The sequence below is a fragment of the Alligator mississippiensis genome, chromosome 7 (assembly GCF_030867095.1).
Source record: "Alligator mississippiensis isolate rAllMis1 chromosome 7, rAllMis1, whole genome shotgun sequence".
NCBI lineage: Eukaryota > Metazoa > Chordata > Crocodylia > Alligatoridae > Alligator > Alligator mississippiensis.
Genome location: NC_081830.1, coordinates 66,147,440 through 66,164,233, shown reverse-complemented (window position 1 = coordinate 66,164,233; position 16,794 = coordinate 66,147,440). Strand labels below are relative to the sequence as shown.

Here is a 16,794-nt window from a genome sequence, read left to right as displayed (position 1 = left end):
GACATTGTGAGATTCCTGTCATGTCAGCCCTATCTGTACAGTACTAGATATCTACATTTTAGTGGAGTTTGACGCAGGCCAGATCTCTCTGATGTGTTTGCACATCACTTGCTCTAAGCTATGAGTGAGGCAAGTATTAAGAGGACTGAACATTTATGTGGGAAGGAAACTTTACCTCTACCACATCTGTAATTTGATGCATCATGTATGATGCAGGACTATTTCTATCAAGAAGTGGTCAAGACATCAAAAACACCCACAAGGCAGGTGAAGTCATACTGCTCCTTGAGGGATGAACACCAGGAAGGGAAAAGCAGAATTAAAACACAAAAGGAAATTCTTGATTGGTAGTAAGCAAAAGTTGTTACTGCCTGAAGGCTGAATGTGGTCCAGCTCAAATAAGCTGCCCTGGTTCCAGTTCTTACGGGCAAGTATCTCGATCCCAAGTAGCATGAGCTTTGAATTAACAGTTAATTATATCAGACCATATATATTGCAAACTTTGTGCTGATGGAGAGCAGCACTAAATCCATTCATTCCTCAGGTGGAGACTATTCAGCCTCAGCATGACATATCTGGCCCACACATCAAAGGGGTTCTAAAGAGACCCTCTTTGTAAATGCAGGGCAACTGGATGCAGGTTGAGTCTATGGGAATAGGTTGGTGCATACAATATGATTTCTGAAGATCTAATGTTAGAAACTTTCATCTCTTCCTCCCTCCCTTGTCCCGGTCATGATTCTTCAGTGATAAATAATTCACTTCCTTCACTGACTAATCATCTGTAGCACAGCCCACTATCTGCAGCATCTTCTAGCACCAACACCAGCTCAATAGTAACTCTGGAGTAATGACTGGATTTTGAGTTATATATTAACCTTGTTCTTGAACTGGCTCCCGACTAATGGGCAGGGGCGCTGGGCCATAACTTGTAATTGCACTGGAGAGATTCTGAAAGGAAGGCTCACCTTAAGGAACTGCTCTATCTACAACAAAAGTAGTAATTGTATACTTCATTCTGGGGCTAGTTACATAGTAAATGAAATCGATATATGAATAGTTTTGTGTGTGATGCAGATTGTTATGGGTGATACTCTTTGTGAATGACTGCTGGGTGTTCACGTAAATGTTGGTGAATCTCAGAAGCTTTCTGAATTCTAGAACTTATCATTACCTAACTGAATCATTGCCTGTCCATACCAAAGAAAACACCCCGGAACACGGACATGAGAGGCACATCCAGATGAGTGCACATGTGTGGTATGCAGTGCTGCAGATGGGTCTGCAGCGCCAAACACTGCACATGCCACACATGCTAATTTGTAGACACCAGGAGATTCTGATGTCAAAAAACCCCACTCTAGAAAAAAGTGGGGTGGTGCATGTGGCAGCAGTGTGCACTGCCCAGATTTGAAGCTTGGCCGGCCAGAGCCATGTTCCAGCTGCTGATCAGGCTCCCTGCTGCCGGATCACTGTTGCTGGGACCCTGGAAGGCCTCCTGGACCCCAGATAAGGCTCTTGGGACCAGTCCAGGTGTTGGCCCCAGCTTCCCCTACCGCACGTGGGGCAACTTGCCACATGCCAGAGCATGCATGCGTGGGCATTCCCTAGGGATAAGTAGCAGTGGCACAACTATGTGCCGCTGCTATTTGTCCCTGGGGAAACATATGTGCATGCTAGTCTGGCCGCGCCCGAGCTGTGTAAAAAAAATCTATGCCAAAGAACTTCCATGATAAACTACACGGCAGAAATAACACATAGCAAAGGATTTCAGCTAAAGGCCTGCAAACAACATGCATCCTGAAAAGGGACAGTTAAGCGTTTGGCAACTGCTCATGGAAAAAGGATATGTCCATGGAAGACTAGGATCAGTTCATAAACAATTCCCTTGCTGAAAAGTGGAGTTTACTCACACTAACTAGTACTGACAACAAACAGCTCCGTTTGATGTGCTGCCTGTGTCCACTCCCACAAGTACAGCTCTTGTGCATAGATATGTGCTTCTTGTGTTCCCGCACCTAGCGCACAAAACGATCACAAAAACATTCCCACACACGCAGAGCCACATGTACATGGGCAGAGGCCCCTAAAGAGCCCTGGGTCTCTAAAACGCAACACTCCTTAGTTGGCAGTCAAACTCTGGGAGCAGCGGCTGTCGCTATCTGCTGGGACCTGCGTGTGAAACTGTCGCCCAAACAAATACTAACATTGGCTCACAGATCTCCAGAAACAGCCTTTCCTTTTTTCTTGCCGGCAGAAGAAACCAAGATGCCCTTTGTATCCAGTTTTAGCACATTAATTACAGTCGTCTTCTAGCTGCGGTAACTGATTCTAGGGTTCCCTGAGGAGACGACGTGGTGGTTATTTTTAGAGGCAAGTACAAAAAACAACAGACACCAACAAACAAGATTAAGTTGGCAACTGGCAGCATGTGAAAGCAGTAAGGCAGTTTTGCTACCTAGTTACACCCAGGGCTTCCATAAATCACATTTGACACCTGACCTCTTTCTGGAAATTATTTAGCTGTTGCTGATTATCTTTTTTGGGTGACTTTCTCAAAACACACATGTGGTTCTTTGTTTGAATCTTTATGGTGATGAGAATGACCATTCAGACCTAGTAACTTACAACAAATTTTGCAGGGAACACAATGTTTTACACACACAGGAAACAGCTGGATAATAAACCAGGTTTAAACAGGTTCCTATAAAAGCCAATGATTCATGCAAGCTAGCATTTGTATAAGCAGGATCAGCCTTAAAGTTCCTTTAGGGCTTCCAGTGCCCCAAGACAGACTTAATTATAACAACACCCCATGTGTGGTCATTCATAGGAGACTGAGCACCTGAGAATTCCCCTTCTGTCTCAGTGCTCTCTGCAAATACCCAAAGGTCAGCCCTGTTTATTACATTCAGCCTTAGCGAGGGCATGCAGAGTTTACAAAACGCAGGGTGGGGGGCATATTTCATCTCAGTTTTCTGCTGCCAATTAAACGCTTCTTAGCTGACCCGGACATGGAACAACAGTGATCTCATATGTCAGGAGAGGGTAATCCGCGTGTTATTAATGGTTTTCCTTGCTTTATCTCCCTGGAGAGTTTGAAAGCTGATGCAGAAAATATCACTAACAAGAACATTTGAGCAGGACAGAAAACACGACCTCCCCCTTCCACCTCCCTCTCCAAACCAAACACAATGACAAAGGAAAATCTGCTGCTTGATTCCAGTCCCAGCCCCTCTGAGTTAATAAACATTCTTAAAGTAATCTGTACCCAAGCTTCAAAGCATGCAGGTTGCCAACTGGTTATTTTTCAATACAATAAAATAATGGTGAATACAAATAAATTAATTTCCGTGTAGCAGAAACTGGGAGGTGGAAAAAAATCCTATTTGGATTCGCCAATGCAGGAGTGTTCCTGACAGTCCAGTTTCCACTGCTTTTTCATATCCACTTTGAAATGACTCAAACAACAGGGCTTCCCCACTCCGCCCTTCTCCTGGGAGACTATTCCACCATTAATCAAGCTTATAATCAGGACATTTTCCTTTCTAAGTTGGCAAAATTTTCTTTGTTAAATGTCATCCCATTGCTCCTAGCTCTGCCTTGGACCAACTTAGATGATTCCACTTTCCTTTCTTCTGTTTACCTCTAGGTTTTTCTGCTGTGCCCATCACCATGGTATTGGAGTTATTGCGACCTTCCAACATTTTGGACAATAGGCAAAGGGAGGCTGCATGTCTAGTGGTTAGAGAACTGGCCAGGGCCTTATTCCATGGGCTGCCCTTGAGAAATGTTGACAAGCCATGTCACCTTTCTGTGTTTAAAGCCATCCAAAGATATAAATGCAGCCAAAGGGGATGTATCTGAGCTTGCTTTACAGGAGGAAGATACAAATAGCATACTAAGCAGTGGCACCAGGGTCTTCCACTGCACACTATGTACCTTGGGTCCCAGGCAGGTTTGTGTAGCTCATGCTGAAGCCTGTGCTGCTACAACTAGCTTGCTACTGGGAGATGAGTTTAAAGTAGGCTGGGCTGCATCTACACTTGTTGCAATCACACTTGTGCACTGCACTGTAGATTTCCCCTCAGCTTCCTGGGTTGTAAAAGGAAGGTAATGCTTGCCCACCTTGCCCACCCTTGTAGAGTGCTCTGAGATCCTTGGATATAAAGCACTTGAAATGCAAAGCAGGAGCTGTGTTGCATGCTGTGCTATGGGCTGTGGTTTCACTTGCTCCATGGTGGACACACCCAGAAGCTTCATTTGCTCGGGCTGGTGCTTGCAGCTCCTGCGCAGTAGCTGAAAATGAACAACTGAAGAATCTTTCTTTTTCCTTGGTGAACCCGGAATAAGCTATTTGAGGCTAGGTACAGACATTAAAAAAGCCAGAAGTGAAATCAATCCAAGTTATGTGTTTTCTGTAAGTGGTGCAGTTTAGATCAATAGTGAACAGAACACAAATTTGCCCTTCCGGGAGTGGTGGGGGAGAGAGAACAAACCTTAGACAGTCCACCATTTTTAAAACAGTCTACATGTGCTGGACTTCCGGCCTGTTACAGATAGAGACTGATTTCCAATCACTTATGCTAATAAAAGTGTAATGTCTGTACCTGGTCTGCCTGAAGTATGCAGGGCTAGCCCCCATCCTCTGTCTCAACTTTCATTAGTTCTGAGTCAGGGGCTCACTCACCGAACTGACTGGCCAAGGACTGCAGAATCCCGCTTCTCCTCCTTAAGTCTTCCTAAACCTACTTCTGTTTTGTGTTCAAATGCAAACAAGTCCCTTGCCCCTCTCACTGACCCCTGCTGCTAGAGAGGGGCAGATCTTTATATTGTTATTTGTATTATCCCTTCAATGAGCAAACCCCAGCCACCCACAGAGCTGTTGAAAAAGCAGCTTAACTTCAGTTCCCAAACACTTGCCTCTGCACAGCTCTTCTTTGTACTCATGTCTCCTCCTACTCACTCTCCCAGCACAGGCCTCTGTTAATGCTGTATCCCGTCTCCTCCTGGAGGAATGGGAAGAAGGGGCTGTGTGCACTGTGGAGGCAGATGGAAGGGGAGCGGTGGAGGGAAGACCTGGGCCTGCAAAGCTCTGAATGTTTGCTCCCAAATGCTGAAGCAGCTTAATCTATAGATAGGATAGTGCAGTGACAGAGGAGTATTAAAACACCAGCCTCCCCACCCTGACATGATGGCATTTCTGCCTGAACCAACTAAACTGCCTTCATGGCCCCCTCTCCTAATCAGCAAATCCCTGCTTCTGAGGAGGTACAAACCGTCAGACTGCCCCTGTAATTAGCATGCTAGAATCTCAATTGCTGTCAGAAACCACACTTTATCTCCAGGTCCCATTCAGGAGACGTGATCATGCCACATCTGAGCCAAAACAACCCTCTAGATAAGAACACAGGCTTTTAGAAAGTTGCAACCCAAGGCCTAACCATACAGCTCAAGTCCCTCTCTGTGTCCTTCTCAACAAATGACATTCTCAGGTACACATTTGCAAGTCTCTTTACTATAATGTCAGTCTTTGCACTTGGGGAAAAGGTGGCTGTTGGTGGATGCCAGCAAGGTAAGGTGTATTAGCAGTTGCTTGTAGACAATGCTTGCCTTCAGCAAGACTCAGGGCTTCCTGAATTTGCTAAGCACCGAAGGCAAGGAACTGCCTGCCTTTAAACTGTTGTACACAAGCGTGACCTCAATTTAACACATGCTGGACAATGTAACTGCAGTAACAGCAGAGCAGGAAGCACATAGTAGCCACCACAGCCTCTTTGTCCCTGCCTAGCATAGATGGACTGTGCCAGGTGTCATGCTGGGAGTGAACTCCAGGACTTGGCACTAGATATTTATTTTCCCATTTGTGATTTTTCCTCTTCCCTCATGATTCAGCTCTTTGTATTCCACTGCACAAATGGCTGCTTGCCAAGGAGCTACAATCCAAGCTCTGAAACTGGGCTGGCCGATTCTTTACAACTATGATTGGTACCAGAACCCCTTTGCTTTGTGCATTTGCTTGTGTTTAGCTGCACAAACTGAGCTGTCAGTCACTGGACTACTGCATGCACTTGTCAAAGTACACTGAAGGGCACATGAATCCAAGCTTTTGCATTTTTAAAAGCCTGTCTGACCATCAGCATATTCAGAAACTTGGACACAGGCCATTTCAGATAAGATTTTATGAGCGTCTTTAAAAAATCTGGCCTTGGTAATATAAGGATGTGGGCTGAGGTGCCAGCAAACTGCACTGACCAAATTATTGGCTCTGAAGGTGGTACTATTCCTGTGATTCCTGTATGGAAGGTGCTTTTAAAACACTCATGAGTTTAGCCTCACAATACTGCTATCTATGGGCAGATCTGGGATTCTGAAAAAGGGGGTGCAGATGGTGTGGCACATCATCACATATGCCATAATACATATTGTTCTTAAGTTAAAGAGAAACTAGATGCTTTATTAATATGCCAGGGGCTAGCACTATACTGTTGGATATAACGGTTGGAATGTGTACCAGTTTGCTAGATTACATATATATAGCTTAAAGAAACACAACAAACTAGGCAAAAAATAGTCAAAAGATCGAAAGATATTGTGTCATTAGTTCTGTAGTAATTAGAGTTACATGGACATCTCTTACTCAAATATGTAAAACAAAATCTAGCCCTCTTGAGCATCTTGCCTGTGCCTCCAATACTTCACTGTTAGTCATTTGTACACCTGAGTTACTATAACCACACCTGAGTTAAGGTTTTTAGCTACAGCTAAATCATTCTGTAGGGCCATGGAATAGAAGAGAGACATTACCAGGAATGGCTTACAGACAGCAAAATTGCAAAAAAAAAAAGGGTAGTTTGAATAGTGCAACATCAAGACCATTAAATAGGAAAGAGGGTGGTTAACATCCATGGAGTGGGGACAGATTAACAAGAATCAGGGAGATGACAATGACCCATGACGTCAATGCTCTCTTAGCACTGCCTGACAAGAAATGTGGCTGCCCTTCCCAGAGTGCTGGTTTTATATTGTGCGCAGACAATTTTCACCCAGTCTGGCCACAGAAAGCACTTTATAGCCATGACCAAACACCGTGCATGGCTGCAGGCTGCTTCAAAAATGGCCAGCTGGATGAAAATCTGAACCCCCATTGCATGTGAAGTCAGATGAAGACATTTCAAAACAGAGTATCTTCTGTAACTTCTGTCTGTGCTTCCTGCCAGCCTGTCACTGTTTTCAGAATAGGAGGGGGAAAGGGAGAGGAGGGAGTTCAGTCTGGGTTTTTTTCAGCCCTTGCTGGAAGGTGGGGTGGGTGTATTGAGGTCCCCTGAGGGTGGGGGAAGGACTCCAATTCACCCATCCCACCCTCCAGTGCCGGCTGGGGAACCCCTAAAAGGAGCTCCCTCTTGGTCCCTTCCCCCCTCCCATTTTGAAAACAAGAACAGGCTGGGAGAGAGGGGAAACCAGCTGCAGGCTGGCACCCAGCAGCTAGATTCCCTTCCCCACTGGAACCAACAGTGTATTTCTATTTGGTCTGGGGATCATTGTAACTCAGAATGCTTCCTGCAAAGCCCTCTCCCTTACAGCAGGGAGCTGCACTTATGTTTGCACCCAAAGTTTGGGTGGAGCAAGAATCAAAGAGGTGTGCAACTTTATTACTGCATCCACCCTGGATCCACCCCTGTTGCCATCTGATAGAAGTCATTTCCATTTTATAGATGAGGCAACTAAGGCACTCAGAGCCTGATCCAAAGCCTACTCAAGTCAGTGGTATCTGTCTACTGATTTCAGTGAGAGTGGAACAGTGAGCCTGAAGCAGTACTGAGAACAAATCCTAGACTACCAGAACACAAACCTTCTGTTTTAAGACACAAAATCATCCTCATACCTATGCTTGAAGAAGTGGAAAGACAATTAAATCCATACTATCATAGATAATTCAGAGACTGACTTTACTACAGACAAGGAGAAACAAAAACAGAAGCACGTGCTGCCACCCCTGCTGTCCCACATCAGCACCTGCTATCTTCTCATGCAAACTGATGCTGAATAATCAAGAATAACCTTAGGAAGTGGTCTGACTAAGGTGTTCCCCCTGCCTGGGAATGAAGCAACAACATGTTAAAAATTTACCATGCTTTCTGAGATAAAGCAAAACTTCGGATGTATGTGGTTCCCTGCTCACCACTAGAAAAAAAAAAGATGCAGTGGAGTGTGCAGAAGGGAGGAGCTGCATTTGTTAACACAGACAAAGCTATCAGAGTCCACCAGCACAAACTCCATTTTCCAAGAGCCCTCTTTAATACATTGTCCCAATACATTGTTAAAAATATGCCCTTGAGGTCAGAGGAGACAGAGGGTGGTGGAAGAGGAAAAAACTTGCCCAGAAAATCCAGAAAGAACAATATGATGTGTGACAGGCTGAAGTCTTGACTCTGTTTTTATTAGGGCCAAATACTCATTCACCTATTTTATCTAGGGTAAAACTTGGTGGGGACTTTAACCCAGGAAGAATTAAGTCTGAGTCAGCAATTGAGGATAAGATGGGGTCATACTAAGGATACGCCTCTGTTCCTGCTACTGAACCTTTGCCTAGGGAGCCCTATGTCTCACTGCCAGACAGCTAATATAGTACTCACAGAATCATAGTATCATAGAAGATTAGGGTTGGAAGGGACCTCAGGAGGTCATCTAGTTCAACTCCCTGCTCAAAGCAGGACCATCCCCAACTAGATCATTCCAGCGAGGGCTTTATCAAGCTGGACCTTAAAAACCTCCAAGGATGGAGATTCCACCACCTCTCTAGGTCACCCATCCCAGTACTTCACCACCCTTCTAGTGAGAAAGTTTTTCCTAATATATAACCTAACCCCCGCTTGCTGCAACTTGACACCATTGTTCCTTGTTCTGTCATCTGCCACCATTGAGAAGTCCATCTCCAGCCTCTTAAGGAACCTCCCTTCAGGTAGTTGAAGGCTGCTATCAAATCCCCTCTCAGTCTTCTCTTCTCTAGACTAAATAAGCCCAGTTCCTTCAGCCTCTCCTTAGAAGTCATGTGTCCCAGCACCCTAACCATTTTTGTTGCCCTCCACTGGACTCTCTTCAATTTGTCCACCTCCTTTCTCTAGTATGGGACCCAAAACTGAACACAATACAACAGACGGGGCTTCACCAGTGCCAAATAGAAGGGAATAATCACTTTCCTTAATCTGCTAGTAACACTAATGCAGCCCAGTATGCTGTCAGCTTTCTTCACAACAAGAGCACAGTGTTGGCTCATATTCAGCTCATTGTCCACTGTAACTCCCTGGTCCTTTTCTGGAGAGCTGCTGCTTAGCCAGTCAGTAGGGCTGTAAGAAATGTTGCCCAGTGTTTCATTTTGAAGTTGTTTTGATGTGTTTCAAGCTTGAAACAGCAAAATTGAAATGAAACAAAACCCTTTGAAACAGCTTCGAAATGAAACAAGGGAACTCAAAATGTTTTGAAAGTTTCAAAATGTTTCGAGTTTCGAAGCCAGGCTTATTGGCTTCAGTGCCGGTCCCAGCTGGCAGCACCTGCCATCCGGCAGGCAGATCAGGGGCCTGCCTGCAACCCTGGGATGCTGCAGGGGCTGTGCCAGAGTCCTACCGTGGGTGCAGGCCCCCCATCTGCCTGCCAGGTGACAGATCAGTGCTGTGCGCACCAGGAAGATCACTGCTGTTGCTGGCCCCAGGCTCCTGTCATCCTGTGCGTAGATTGAGGGCACACAGCCCTGGGAGGACTCCAGCATAGCCCCCGCAACCCTACTGAGGGTGCCAGAGGGCCCTGATCTGCACGCAGGATGACAGGAGCTGGGTGCTGCCACCTGGGACCGATGGCAGCAGCGATCTTCCCGGTGCCAGTCCCAGCCAGCAGCACCCAGCTCCTCTCATCTGGCAGGCAGATCGGGGGCTCACCTGCACCTCGGGGAGGGCTGTGGGGGCTGTGCCAGAGCCCTCCCGGGGCTAGGGGCCCCTGATCTGCCTACCAGATGACAGACCAGCACTGGGCGCAGCCCGCATCCAGTGCCAGGAAGATCACTGCTGCTGCTGGCCCCAGGCAGCAGCACCTGGCTCCTGTCACCTGGTAGGCAGGTTCGGGGCCCGCACTGCCAGGAGGACTCTGGTACAGCCCTTGCAGCCCTCCCAGGGGTGCCAGTGAGCCCCCAATCTGCCTGCCAGCTGACAGGAGCCAGGTGCTGCCGCCTGGGGCCAGCAGCAGCCAGGGCCGTCCCTGAGGGAGCAAATCAGGGTGACTGCCCCAGGCCCTATGCTTTGGGGGGCCCTGCAGAGCCAGGAGGAGGGACCATGGTGACTCTGTACTGCCACCGCCACCGGCTTTGTGTCTGGCCACTCACTACCCGCTCCCCCCCACACACCACCACCACCACCACTGCTGCCGCTGATGGCAGCGGCAGCTTTTTTGCATCCAGGGTGCACAGGATCGGTGGCAGGTCCCCGCATGAACTGATTTGTTCTGGCCCCCGCACCTTGGACTCAGCAGAGGAGGTAGTAAGTGGCTAGACACAAAAAAGCAGAGCCAAACCAGAGCCAGGAGCCAGGAAACAGAACCACAGGGAAATCCAAAGTCAAAGTCCAGAAACAAACCAAAAATCAGGGTCAGGAACCAGGTGAACAAGCTGGGGCTTGCTGCAGGTATAGCTGCTGTGGTACTTGGCTTAGGCTGGTCTGCCTGATCAGCATCCCTGACAGACTGGAAGAGAGAAGAAGAAATAAATCATAATGATCTAGCAGCTCCTTCTGTCTGAGGGTCTCAGGGTAGCTGGCAAAAGCAAGCAGGTGTAATTTCTACCAGGCATAGAGGTTATGTGACTGCCTTAATCTCTATTAGATATAATTATCTTTAGTGTGCTTGGTAAAAATAACAACATTAAAAGAATCATGCTTCGTGATATAAAACTTTCAATCCTAGTACCCAGCTACACAGAATCTGTAATTGTAACCTCTCTCTCAAGCATATTCTCATTCTACTTTGGTTGTATATGTGTACATAGACACATGCACACAGAGGCCTGCTATGACAATTTAAGCACTTTTTTTGTCCAGTGCCACAGATGCCCTTGTGCAAAATATTTATCAGTAGCCATAGCTACAGTATGCTACATAACAAGGAGCCCTTTGGTGTCAGCAGAGCTTGTCATTCTTCAGCTCTGAAAGCCTCCACCCTCTCTTATGCATCATGTCCTGACAGTATGCCTGGGACAAGCTTAGTTTCCTACCTGTCAGTGAAACAGATATCAAACAGGGTGGGTGGGACAGAGAAAAGGTAGTGACATCTGCCAAGTTCCATTCACAAAAAAGCTCTTCCCACATGAAAATTCAAAATGAGATGTCATTCCTAGTGATTTGTGCAAATGTTAAGCATACAGCTGGGCCTGCCATGTGAGCTTGATTTCTTCTTCATTGGGAAAAAAATAGATGGTGGTAACTCCTAAACTCACAGAGTTAACCCCTCCCTGAGATTAATGATACTGTTCACATGTTGGGGAAGTGGGGGGTTGTTTCAGCCATACTGCAAATTCAAGAAGGCATCAATGAACGATGATACTTGGTTCTGATTTTGAGGGATTTCCTCACAACTAACAACACATGCATCCTGAACACTAGGGAAAGTATAACAGTCCCAGTTTTAAAAAATGGTGATTTGAGAGATCCAATCATACCATCCAATTAGTCTTATGTGTTTTTTTACCAAAATACATGGGGGACACTTACTCTTGCACTTACATGCCATAGATTTCTAAAAGTAACATTCTGGGAGAAGAGCAATCTGGTTTTAGCGAAGGTTATTCTTGCATGGACCATTGCTTGATGTTGCACTATTTGGCATCCAAATAGGGAAAATAACTAAAGCTTTCATTGATTTAAAGGGAGCTTTTGATTCTATAGACTGATTAAAATTATGGAAGAAATGAGCAGCGACATCAGTGGACAAAGCTCTCCTATAATAACTTGTTGTTTACTGTTCAAATACGGCTGCATTATGGGATCTGTGGTACCTTATCTAGTAGTTTTCTGACCATGACGGGGTACAACAAAGATGTCTTCTTGCTTCATTACTTTTTAATTTATTTCTGAATGACCTAAAGCATGTGTTAACAGGGAATCAGTCCCACACACCTATGTTACTGCATTATTTTATGGCTCTTTTACTTTGTGGAGATGATGCACTATTAATGTTACAGTCCCAGATAGGTCTTCAAAGGTTCCTACATGCTTTTCAGCAGTATTGTGTTTTAAATAGTTTGGACATGAACACTGCTAAATCCAAGGTACTAGGTTTTAAAAATTAAAGGAAGAAACAGGTATGGCTTTTACAGAAAAAGAAATTGGAGGTGGTATTCTAATTTAAATACCTTGGAAACTATTTTAATAAAAACCTGCGCTGGAATAAACACATTGAAAACTTAATCATTAAAGCAAAACAAGCTATGGCTGGAGTTTTATCTTTATATTAAGACTGGTAGAAGAGTGGTACTGGTAGCACTAAAGGTCTGTAGATCTAAGGTAGTGTACATTTTATTGCATGGAGAAGAGCTACAGGATGCTGACCCTATGATTCCTTCAAAAATAAAAAAAAAACTTAACTTTTTAAGGTGGCCTTTATTTCTACCCAATTCAGGTGATCTGAAACAGGCCTGGTTAATGGGAGCACTTCAGTTAAGAATTTTAAATTATTGGATAAAAATTTGAGCCTTTATCCCTAGCAGATACACAAAGAAGTAGACTTGATGATCTCCCGAGGTCCCTTCCAGCCCTAATGTCTATGAAATCTAAGTGTATTTTAGAAGCCTTTCCCCTTCCAAACAAGCCCTTACATGACTGGTTAAATAACATTCATATTGTTCTCTAAATGGCATGGGAAATGTGCTGACTGTCACTGACCCAATATTTCCCCTTGTTTTAAAACAAGACATAAATAAAGAATTAAAGATGCCAGCATATAGAAAGATATGCAGGCTGTGAGATATTCTCAAACTTCTTCTATTTTAAGATTAATAAAGCACTCCTTTGGCCTAGAAACCTACCTATCTGAAGTATAAAACCACAAATGAGAGGCTATTACTAGACTGAGATTCACTCAAATGAGGTGTGCAGTCATTACGGGCAGGTAATGCCAGACCCCACATACTGACAGGGTATATTCTTGCAGGAAGAATGAAATAGACCATTTTAAACAGTATTTATAGTCTTATTTATTCTTTGATGAAATTAGAGGAAAATGGATCTCTCATTAAGCTGAAAATATTAAACTCTGAGTTAATGAGGAAAAACAATCTGTGTCCTTTCTAATAACTCACAGCCCTGGGTGTATTTGTCTATATGCCCTGGGTGTATTTGCATTACTTGCACCAAGAATAAGGGCCAAACTCAAATCCAATGTCCCTATTTTTATTCTATTACTACAGCATAGTGTTTAATTTAATCTATTTCTGTACCATCGTATTATAGATTCATAGAGTCCGGAGGGACCTCAGTGGGCCACCTACTCTGAACCCCTGCCCCTGGCAGGCAAGAAAAGAGTCACCAACCCTGGGGTCATGTGGTCCCAGCCAGGTGCCTGTCTAGTCTCTTCCTGAAGACCCCCAAGGATGAGGCAAGCACCACCTCCCTTGGGAGCCCATTCCAGATTCTGGCAACCCTGACCATAAAGAACTTTCTCCTAATGTCCAGCCTAAACCTTCTCTCTAGTAGCTTATGGCCATTTTTCCTTGTCATTCCAGGGGGTGCCCTGGTGAACAGATTGTCACCTACTTCATGTTGCTCTCCCCTTATGAATTTGTACGCCGCCACAAGGTTCCCCCTCAGCCTTCTCTTGGAGAGGCTGAAGAGGTTAAGGTCCCTTAGCTTTTCCTCATAGGGCCTTCCCTGCAGGCCTCTAATCAGGCGAGTGGCTCTTCTTTGGACCCTCTCCAGGTTGTCCACATCCCACTTGAACTGCGGCGTACAGAACTAGACACAATACTCTAGCTGCGGTCTGACCAGTGCAGCATAGAGGGGGAAAATCACTTCCCTGGACCTGTTTGTGAAGCACCTACGGATGCATGACAAGGTGCAATTGGCTCTGCCAACTGCTTCATCACATTGGCAACTCATGTTCATCCTGGAGTCAACAGTGACTCCAAGATCTTTTTTTGGCTCAGTGGAGCTGAGAAGGTTGCCCCCCAGCCTATAGGTATGATGGCCGTTCTTCCTCCCTAGATGCAACACCTTGCACTTGTCCTTATTGAATTGCATCCTGTTGTTCTCTGCCCACTTCCCCAGCCTGTCTAGGTCAGCCTGGATCTGGTTCCTCCTCTCCAGGGTGTTAGCTGTACCCCATAATTTTTGGACAGGATGCTTCCCACCCTCTCATCCAGATCATTGATGAAGGTGTTGAACAGCACCAGTCCCAGAACTGAGCCTTGAGGGACTCCACTGCCCACATCTTTCCAGATTGACACCAACCCATCCTCTACCACCCTCTGAGTGCGACCCTTAAGCCAATTTGCTACCCAGTATACCATGTAATCATCCAAGGCAACTCCCCTCAGTTTATTTATAAGCATGGTATGGGATACCTTGTCAAAGGCCTTCTTGAAGTCCAGTTAGAGAACATCCACCTCAACTCCTGCATCTAAACAATTGGTGACCTTGTTGTAACAGGAAACTAGGTTAGTCAGGCAGGACCTGGCTGTTAAAAACCTATGTTGGTTACCCCTCCGCATCACATTAACCAGTGGGCTCCCACAGATATGCTCCTTGATAATTTTTTTCTAGGATTTTCTCAGGGATAGAGGTAAGGCTGACTGGTGTATAGTTCCCCGGGTCCTCCTTCCTCCCCTTAAAGATTGGGAGGACATTAGCCCTCTTCCAATCCTCCAGAACCTGACCTGAGCACCATGAGCGCTCATATATCCTTGCCAGTGGATCAGCTATGACCCCCATTAATTCCTTCAATACCCATGGGTGGAGTCCCTCCAGTCACGGTGTTTTGAATATGTCCAGTCCCTTCAAGTGTCTTTTTATTGTGTCGGCACTGACCATTAGTCAGCTGATGTTCCCTTTGTTGGTGTCTGTGATGTACCTTGAGGGTTTGCCTAGATTCCAATTTAAGAAGACGGAGGCAAAAAACTCATTGAAGAGCTCTGCCTTGTCCCTGCTATCCGTCACTAAGCCCCCCTGACCGTCCTGTACGGGTCCTATGCTACCCCGCACCCTCTTTTTGCTCCCCACGTACCTAAAGAAGGACTTTTTATTGTCCTTAATCCCTGACTCTAGCCTGAGTTCTAGAGCTGCCTTGGCCTTCCTGAATGACTCCCTGTAGGTGAGGACCAAAGAAGTATACTCCTCTTTGCTAGCTACCCCCTGCTTCCACTTCCTGTATGCCCCTTTTTTTGCCCTTAAGGTATCTTGGATGCCCCTGGTTAGCCAAAGGGGCTTCCTGGCCCCCTTGCTCCCTTTCCTCTGCCATGGGATTGACTCTCTCTGAGCCCAAAGAATGGTTTTCTTGAGGAATGTCCACCCATCCTGGACCCTCAACGCATCTAAGTTCTTAGCTCCTAGCATCCTGCTAATCAATCCCCTGAGTCTATTAAAGTCAGCTTTTTTAAAGTTTAGCACCCGTGCCCTGCTGGGTACAATGCCCGCCCTTCACTAGATAGTGAATTTAATCATTTGGTGATTGCTGTCCCCTAAGTTGCCTTGAATCCGCAGGTCCCCCGCCAGGTCATCCCCTGTGGCCAACACCAAGTCGAGCAAGGCGTTGCCCCTGGTGAAACACCTTACCTCCTTTGTTAGGTGGAGGTCCTGAATACAGGTTAAGAACCTGTGAGAGCGCTTAGAGCTAACTGACTGCTCCTCCCAGCATATGCCTGGGTAGTTAAGGTCCCCCATGACTACCATATCTCTAGACCTCACAGCCTCTTTGAGCTGCTTGGAAAAGTCCTGGTCTAGCTTGTCATCCTGGTGCAGCGGCCTGTAGTAGACCCCCCCCACCAGATCCCTTTCTCCCCGAGCCCCTTGGATCCTAACCCACAGAGTCTCTGCTTGACCACCCTCTGACCCTAATTTGATTAGGGAAGATGTGTACTGTTCTTTGACATAGAGAGCAACTCCCCCACCTTTTTTCCCTACTCTATCTCTCTTATACAACCTATAGCTCTCTATTCCTACCACCCAGTCATGAGAAGAGTCCCACCAGGTTTCAGTTAGTCCTACTAGGTCAAAGTTGTTGCTCACTAGCAAGAGCTCTAGATCCTCCTGCTTGTTTCCCATGCTTCTGGCATTTGTGTATATACACCTAATTGCCCTGGTGGCTGTCCCTGGTCCCCCCTTAAACTGATGTCTAATAGGATCTTTGCTACATACCTGGGCTGATCTTGTGGGTGTCTCTTGGTTCCGTGTTCCATGGCTCACTCTGTACTCATCCTCCCCTTCCCCCAATGAACCTAGTTTAAAGCCCGCTGGAGGAAATCAGCCAACCTGAAAGACAACACATGCTTACCTTCAGGGGAGAGGTGAAGCCTATCCCACCCGAGCATTAACTTTGTTCTAATTTAAATTGGTTGAATGAATAATCTTATTGTATGCTTTTACCAGTACCCATACATTGTATCACTTCTTGTCAGTTTTACTGTGCTGTTTTAGTTAAAGCTGTTAATAAACTACCTACCTACCATGACTAACAGAACTTGCCTTTCCTTTTCTTTTAAAAGTTGAAATGGTGGAGAAGTAGCAAACTGCTTAGGAGATGTAAACTACCACTGAATATTACTAA

At 45.7% G+C, this 16,794-nt stretch overlaps 1 long non-coding RNA gene across 1 annotated transcript in view; it reads right to left on the bottom strand.

The window, feature by feature from the left end:
- The window catches only part of LOC109284207 (uncharacterized), a 38,529-nt gene extending 22,074 nt beyond the window's left edge, over window positions 1-16,455 (bottom strand). The window contains exon 1 of the long non-coding RNA XR_009463492.1: window positions 16,386-16,455. This is a non-coding gene — a long non-coding RNA (uncharacterized LOC109284207). The remainder of the gene's footprint in view (window positions 1-16,385) is intronic.
- Between the last annotated feature and the right edge of the window lie 339 nt (window positions 16,456-16,794).